At 38.0% G+C, this 8,251-nt stretch overlaps 1 non-coding gene across 1 annotated transcript; it reads right to left on the bottom strand.

The window, feature by feature from the left end:
• Positions 1 to 4,110: 4,110 nt before the first annotated feature.
• On the bottom strand, positions 4,111 to 4,217 carry LOC141698755 (small nucleolar RNA R71). The gene has a single exon (XR_012565258.1). It is a non-coding gene; the product is annotated as a small nucleolar RNA R71 (small nucleolar RNA).
• Between the last annotated feature and the right edge of the window lie 4,034 nt (positions 4,218 to 8,251).

The raw sequence follows: 8,251 nt of genomic DNA, 5'->3' as shown, positions 1-8,251 counted from the left end.
TTCAATATGAATTCTAAAAATTCTATTAAAATTTGAATGTATTCCATTTAGGTCATGTTGGTATTACTGTTGCAGATAATTACAGCAGTTTTTTGCTAAAAAACTGTTATAAAGGTATTTGGTAAATTTTAAAAATTGTTGTCCGTAAAAGCGTTTTTGGTTTAAACAGTTTAGAATTAAACAAGTTTTCTCAATTAAACTCTGCTCGAATTACGGCCTCTTCGAAAATCGACTCAAAGCTTTCAAGAAGAAAAAAAGGCTCTTGAAGCACATGTAGACAAATTGTTAAAAGTATTAATTCCGCTTCATTGTGATTAGAGGTCGTCAGTAAGTCACACATTTGGACAAAGACTCTACTTACCGATCTCTCATCTTTCTAGTATTAGTACTAACTTTTTATATACCATAGTATCTCAAAGACAGTTTTTTGTCCCTATTTTAGCACTATCCTGACCTCAAGTGATTTGTTCATACAATTTGAATGAAGATATCAATTATCTAGATGAGATCAATTTTGATTAAATTTGATCCCAAGAATGCCTTATCAACTGATTAGAAAGTTATATTCAATATTACAAATGAACATTTTTTTTCTTTTGTCCCAAAGCAGTCGTTAATAATCTATTATCTTTATAATACTTCAACATCAAGTTTTTGGGGAAACATTTTATTCGAAATTATTGTTGTGCCCGTGTATTTTAATAAATATCAAAAATAGTTGTTGTTGATAGGAATCGAACCTATGCCAACTATTTGCAAATTAAACACATCAATCACTTGAGATAGAGACACTTTTAGTTATACTTTTATAACATTAAGTATTGAGTTAGAACTTATTTATTTACACGAGATGTCTTGCCTTACATTAAATTTTATATTTATTTTAATATTTATATAAAATTTGTTATCTTTATAATCTGCAACATCAAGTTTTTAGGGAAACATTTTATTTGAAATTACTGTTTTGCCATATATTTTAATAAATATCAAAAATAGTTGTTACTGATAGGAATCGAATCTATGCCAACTATTTGCAAATTAAACACATCAACCACTTGAGCTAGAGACACTTTTGGTTAAACTTTTATAACATTAAGTATTGAGTTAGAACTTATTTATTTACACGAGGTGTCTTTCCTGACATTAAAATTTATATTTATTTTAATATTTATATAAGACATAATGATTCGAGACTTGATTGAATAACTCATTTCGATATGTTAACTTTACACTTATAACAAACATATGACTTCAACCAATTGAGCTAGAAGCTCATTTGGTTAAATTATGATAAAATCAAGTATTGAGTTACATACTTCTTTCTTTATTTTGGATGACTAAACCTATATAATTCGATATTCATATAGAATAAAATTATTCTAACACTTGGGTAATTAGTTGATTACAATATAATAACTGTTAGGGTGAAAAGCATGCTCTAAAATTACACGTAAGTATAGGCATTCGCAAGTTGTAAAAGATATCAATCAGATTCGTTTACACAGAGACCGGTTTAGATTAATTTCAATTTATGCACTTATTCAACAATGGTATGGTTATTGTTCAATGCTAAGACAATTAAATAGTTGAAATTGATTATAACTAAGATTAAACTAACATGCAAATAACTAAGAGATTAAAAGGTTGAATTAATTATATGAGACAAACATGGAATTCTAACTTCATTACTACTTCATTCAAAGTCATTATTCTTAACCTTAGCATGTAATGGTGATGACAACTAATCAGATAACATGAAACTAGTAAACGCCAACTTTTGTTGTACGAATACCCTACTACCTGACATCCATAAAAGAGATAGAAGCTGAATAAATACCAATTATGTTGAGACCCTATATGTCTATAGAATTTGACAACATAAAGGTTTAATGAACAAGTTATCTATCGTGATTACATAGGGCAAGTAAGATGGTTAAAATTACCTACGAATCATGCATAATAATTATACATGAACCTATACTAGCATGGAAAGTTCTAAACCTCTATATTCACTTTCGCTTCTGATAAGTGGCATTTTATACCACTTAGAACGTCTTAAAATGGCTTAAATTGGTGTCTTAAAATCAAGTATTTTGTGTATTTGATGCGTTTTTCTAGTATTTATGCATTTCAGGGTATTAGTTGCATTTCGGGGGAGGAATCATCAAGAATAAGCCTTGGCATGTGTTCACCATTGCGAGAGGAAAGGAATGGGCAGATTACGGCGAAGAAACGGAACAAACCTGGATTTTTTCCAGTAGAGGCCTGCGCGCCCGCGCAGCTATGCTGAGCGGCCGCGCAGGGTCGGGGGAAAAGATAAATTATTTTAAACTTCTACTTCTGTTTGGATTCCAACTTCTATGTAATCTGAGTTTTATGGGACTATTATATAGGTAGATTTGAGACGTTTTCACAGAGAGTATTAAGGGGATTATGTTTTAGATTGTGTTTTACGCAAGAAGCGAAGGAGATAAGGAAGAAGACCGATTTAGCACACTGCAACGAAGAGGAAGCATATATTCTTGTGATTCTTGTTTCGTTGTAACGTTGGATGCTAGTTTTCTTGCTTTGACTTATTTACTCTTGTGACGTACTCTGTTTTAATATAATTAGTTTAGTTATTATTTTCTTGTGTTTGTTTGTCATGATTTCATATGAACCCATGATGGCGATAAGTTCTATTATGGGCTAATCGTGATCATGGGGTTGCAACAGATTTATTATGGAATTCTTTAGTTAATTGTTTAATACTTTAGTGTGTGATGATTGTATGATATCTAGTATTGGTTGTGCGTATTCGTCTTATGTGCGTCGCGAACATATAAGATAGGGTGTTAATCTCTTGTGAAGCGACGGTGGATCTTGAGATTTAGAACTTGCCATGCTAGCATAGGTTCATGTACGTTGAGCATGATTAGTGGGTAACTCTAACAGTTTTATTTGCCCTGTGTAATCAAAAGGGATAACTTGTGCTTAAATCGTTGTGTTGTCAATTTCTGTAGATATATAGGAACTCAACATAATTGATGACTATTCAACTTCTATCTTAATTGTGGATGCTTGGTAGAATGGTATTAGTACAATGAAAGTTGGTTTTTATCAGTTTCGTGTTATTCGATTAATATCATCACTGTCACATGTTAAGGTTAATAACAATGGCTATAGAAGGAAGTAATAATGAAGTTGTGATCTCATGAGTGTTTTATTATTGATAAATTGAAGTGTTAGTTAAGTGGTTAATTGAGTAGTTAATTATATTTAATATTTAATCAACAATTTTAAGTGTTATTATCTTAACATTGAGAAGTAATCATACATTGGTGAGTGAGTTTAATTAGACAATAATTTAGTCTGAGTCTCTGAGGGAACGAACTAGAAAGTATTCTATATTACTTGCGAACGCGTATACTTGCGTGAATATTAGTGCGTGTTTTCGCCCTAACAAGTTTTTGGCGCCGCTGCCGGGGACTCGGCGTATTTGTTTAGTTTATGTACTTACCATCATTGGTCATTAGGACTCAGTGATTAGGACGTAGTAGTTACTTACTCTTTTCGGTTGTGTTTCAGGTACTTTAGCAAGCTTTTATGCAAACTCGTTCTCGTGCTCGCAAGAGGACTTTAGATATAGCTGAGGAGACAGACGAAGTTCTTGATATTCCGGAGAAGTTAGATTTTGAGGATTCGGATTCAGGAACTGAGCAGAAAGAACCAGTAAACATGGGAGATCGTATTGTTCAAGCTGATCCAGCTCTTATGGATTTTTCTCGGCCTAAAATTGATGACATTCAGTCAAGCATCCTTCATCCGGCTATTCAAGCTAACACCTTTGAAATCAAGCCGGGCACTATTCAGATGGTGCAGAATTCTGTTTCTTTTGGAGGAGCGGCAACTGAAGACCCCAACATGCACATAAGGAATTTTATCGAGATCTGCAGCACTTTTAAGTATAATGGCGTGACTGATGAGGCTATCAAGTTGAGGCTTTTCCCATTCTCACTGAGGGATAAGGCTAAAGACTGGTTACATTCTGAACCAGCTGGGTCCATCACTACGTGGCAAGATCTTGCGCAAAAGTTTCTGGTGAAGTTTTATCCAATGGCAAAGACTGCTGCTATGAGGTGTGCTCTTACTCAGTTTGTGCAGCAACCTACAGAATCTATGTGTGAGGCTTGGGAACGCTACAAGGAAATGTTGAGAAAATGTCCACATCATGGAATGCCGGATTGGATGGTGATCACTGGTTTTTATAATGGTTTGGGGGCCCAATCTCGGCCCATGCTCGATGCAGCAGCTGGAGGAGCCTTATGGGCTAAAAGCTATACTGAGGCGTATAATCTTATAGAGACGATGGCTGCAAATGAGCATCAAAACCCAACTCAGAGGATGACGTCAGGCAAGGTCGCAGGTATTCTGGAAGTTGATGCAGCCACCGCTATTGCAGCCCAGCTCCAAGCGCTATCAATGAAGGTTGATTCTCTGGCTACGTATGGAGTTAATCAAATAGCTATGGTTTGTGAGCTTTGTGCAGGTTCTCATGCTACGGATCAGTGTTCTCTTGTCAACGAATCTGTTCAGTATGTGAATAATTATCAGCGACAACAGCAGCCTGTGCCAGCGACCTATCATCCTAATAACAGAAATCATCCAAATTTCAGCTGGGGGAATAATCAGAATGCTATTCAGCCACCATATCAGCAAGGAGTGAGTAAACAGTTTAACCCACCTGGATTCCAGCAACCACAGCAGTATGCTACAAGACAATCATATCCTCAACAGGGAAGTGCAGCTGCACCTACTAGTGCTAATTTTGAGGAACTTAAGTTGTTGTACAAGAGTCAGGCGGTTTCTATCAAGACCTTGGAAAATCAAATCGGTCAATTAGCCAATGCAGTGCTCAATCGTCAACCTGGCACTCTTCCCAGTAACACGGAAGTACCAGGAAGGAAGGAAGCTAAAGAGCAAGTCAAGGCTATTACCTTAAGGTCTGGAAAAGTAGCTGAGGCTGAAAAGGCAAAAGAAGTAGAAGCTGAAATTAGAGAAGAAGAATCTAAGCAAAAGGAGAAAGCGGCGGAACCAAGGAAGACTACTGCTGAACACACTCTGCCTGAGGCTAATACAGGGGAGAAACAACTCTATCCTCCACCACCTTTTCCTAAGAGATTGCAGCAACAAAAGCTGGATAGACAGTTCGGGAAGTTTCTGGAGGTGTTCAAGAAACTTCACATCAATATACCTTTCGCTGAGGCTCTGGAACAAATGCCTAGTTATGCGAAGTTTATGAAGACTATTCTTTCAAGGAAGGTGAAACTGGATGACCTTGAAACTGTTGCGCTCACGGAAGAATGCAGCGCTGTTCTGCAACAAAAGTTACCACCAAAACTGAAAGATCCAGGAAGCTTCACCATTCCTTGCACAATTGGCAATCTAACTTTTGACAAGTGCCTTTGTGATTTGGGAGCAAGCATTAATCTGATGCCGTTGTCGATCTTTAAAAAGCTGGATCTGCCTGATCCAAAACCCACATACATGTCGCTACAATTGGCGGACCGTTCCATTACTTACCCAAGGGGCATAGTTGAGGATGTGCTCGTCAAAGTGGATAAGCTCTTCTTTCCAGCAGATTTTGTTATTCTGGATTTTGAGGAAGATAAGAAGATTCCCATAATCTTGGAAAGGCCTTTCTTGGCTACTGGCCGTACCTTGATAGATGTGCAAAAAGGTGAACTTACTATGCGGGTCCAAGATCAGGATGTGACCTTCAATGTATTCAAGGCAATGAAATTCCCTACAGAAGATGAGGAGTGCTTAAAAGTGGATGTGATTGATACTGCGGTTACTTCGGAACTCGATCACATGCTAATGTCTGATGTATTGGAAAAGGCCTTATTGGGGGATTTTGACAGCGATGATGAAGATAGCAACGAGCAATTACAATATCTGAACGCTTATCCATGGAAGCGAAAGCTGGACATACCATTTGAATCTCTTGGTACTTCTGACCTTAAGAATGCTGAAGGGAAGCTCAAACCATCAATAGAGGAAGCACCTACCTTGGAGCTCAAACCATTACCTGAACACTTGAGGTATGCTTTTTTAGGTGATTCATCTACGTTACCTATTATTATTTCATCTGACGTTTCAGGTAGTGAGGAAGACAAGCTCTTAAGGATTTTGAGAGAATTCAAATCGGCTATAGGATGGACCATAGCAGACATCAAGGGGATAAGTCCTTTATATTGTATGCATAAAATTCTGCTAGAGGAAGGTAGTAAGCCAACTGTGGAACAGCAGCGAAGACTGAATCCCATCATGAAGGAGGTGGTGAAGAAAGAAATTCTGAAATGGCTAGATGCAGGCATCATTTATCCTATTTCTGACAGCTCGTGGGTGAGCCCCGTACAATGTGTACCTAAGAAGGGAGGTATCACTGTGGTCGCAAATGAAAAGAATGAGCTCATCCCTACTCGAACAGTTACAGGATGGAGAGTATGCATGGATTATAGAAAATTGAACAAAGCCACAAGGAAGGATCACTTCCCCCTTCCATTTATTGATCAAATGCTTGACAGATTAGCGGGTCATGAGTATTTTTGTCTTCTGGATGGTTATTCCGGGTATAATCATATTTGTATTGCACCAGAGGATCAGGAAAAGACTACCTTCACTTGTCCATTTGGCACATTTGCTTTTCGCAGAGTTTCGTTTGGGTTATGTGGCGCCCCGGCCACTTTTCAGAGATGTATGATGGCTATATTCTCTGACATAATTGGAAATAACGTCGAAGTGTTCATGGATGACTTCTCCGTCTTTGGACACTCATATGATGAATGTTTGAATAATCTGCGCGCCGTACTCAAAAGATGCGTGGAAACTAATTTGGTGCTTAATTGGGAGAAATGTCATTTTATGGTGCGTGAAGGCATTATCCTTGGGCATAAGGTCTCTAGCAAGGGTCTGGAGGTGGACAAGGCCAAGGTGGGAGTCATTGAAAATCTTCCCCCACCTAATTCTGTGAAAGGAATCCGTAGTTTTCTTGGTCATGCGGGTTTTTATCGGTGATTCATCAAGGACTTTTCAAAGATATCTAAGCCGTTATGCAATTTGCTTAAGAAAGATGTGCCGTTCAAATTTGATGATGAATGTTTGGCAGCATTCGAGACTCTCAAGAAGAGTTTGATCACTGCACCAGTTATTACAGCACCAGATTGGACAGAACCGTTTGAGATGATGTGTGATGCGAGTGATTATGCGGTAGGTGCAGTTCTGGGACAGCGCAAGAAAAATCTCTTCCATGTGGTCTACTATGCGAGTAAGACTTTAAATGGTGCCCAATTGAACTACACCACTACTGAGAAGGAGCTTTTGGCTATAGTCCTTGGCTTTGAGAAATTTCGATCTTATCTGCTTGGTACGAAAGTAACAGTATTCACTGATCATGCAGCTATTCGCTATCTGGTTTCTAAGAAGGATTCGAAGCCGAGACTCATTCGTTGGGTGCTTTTACTTCAGGAATTTGAGTTAGAGATCAAAGATAGAAAAGGTACTGAGAATCAAGTAGCTGACCATCTCTCTAGGTTGGAGAATCCCGATTCTACTTCACAAGATAGGACGTTAATCAATGAATCTTTTCCGGATGAGAAGTTGTTTGCAATTCAGGAGGAAGAACCATGGTTTGCAGATATTGTAAACTATCTTGTCAGCAATATAATGCCTCTTAATTTGACATCCGCTCAAAAGAAGAAGTTTCTGCATGAGGTGAAGTGGTATATGTGGGATGAACCATATTTGTTTAGACAGGGAGCTGACCAGATCATCAGGAGATGTATCCCTTTCTGTGAGACGGAGGGGATATTACGAGACTGCCATTCCACAGTTTATGGTGGACACTATGGAGGTGAGAAGATGGCAGCTCGTATTCTGTAAGCAGGTTTTTTCTGGCCTACTTTGTTCAAGGATGCTCATCAGTTTGTTTTAAGGTGTGATCGTTGCCAAAGAGTGGGAAATTTGTCAAGGAAGGATGAGATGCCATTAAATGTGATGCTTGAAGTCGAGGTCTTTGATGTGTGGGGAATCGATTTCATGGGGCCTTTTATCGCGTCTTGTAATAATCAGTACATCTTGCTGGCAGTCGATTATGTCTCAAAATGGGTCGAAGTTAAAGCTTTACCGACAAATGATGCAAAGGTAGTGCTAAATTTTCTTCATAACAAATTTTCACAAGGTTTGGAACACCTCGGGTAATCATAAGTGA

Source organism: Apium graveolens, chromosome 11 (assembly GCF_009905375.1).
Source record: "Apium graveolens cultivar Ventura chromosome 11, ASM990537v1, whole genome shotgun sequence".
Classification (NCBI taxonomy): domain Eukaryota; kingdom Viridiplantae; phylum Streptophyta; class Magnoliopsida; order Apiales; family Apiaceae; genus Apium; species Apium graveolens.
This window is presented reverse-complemented; position numbering and strand designations above follow the sequence as displayed.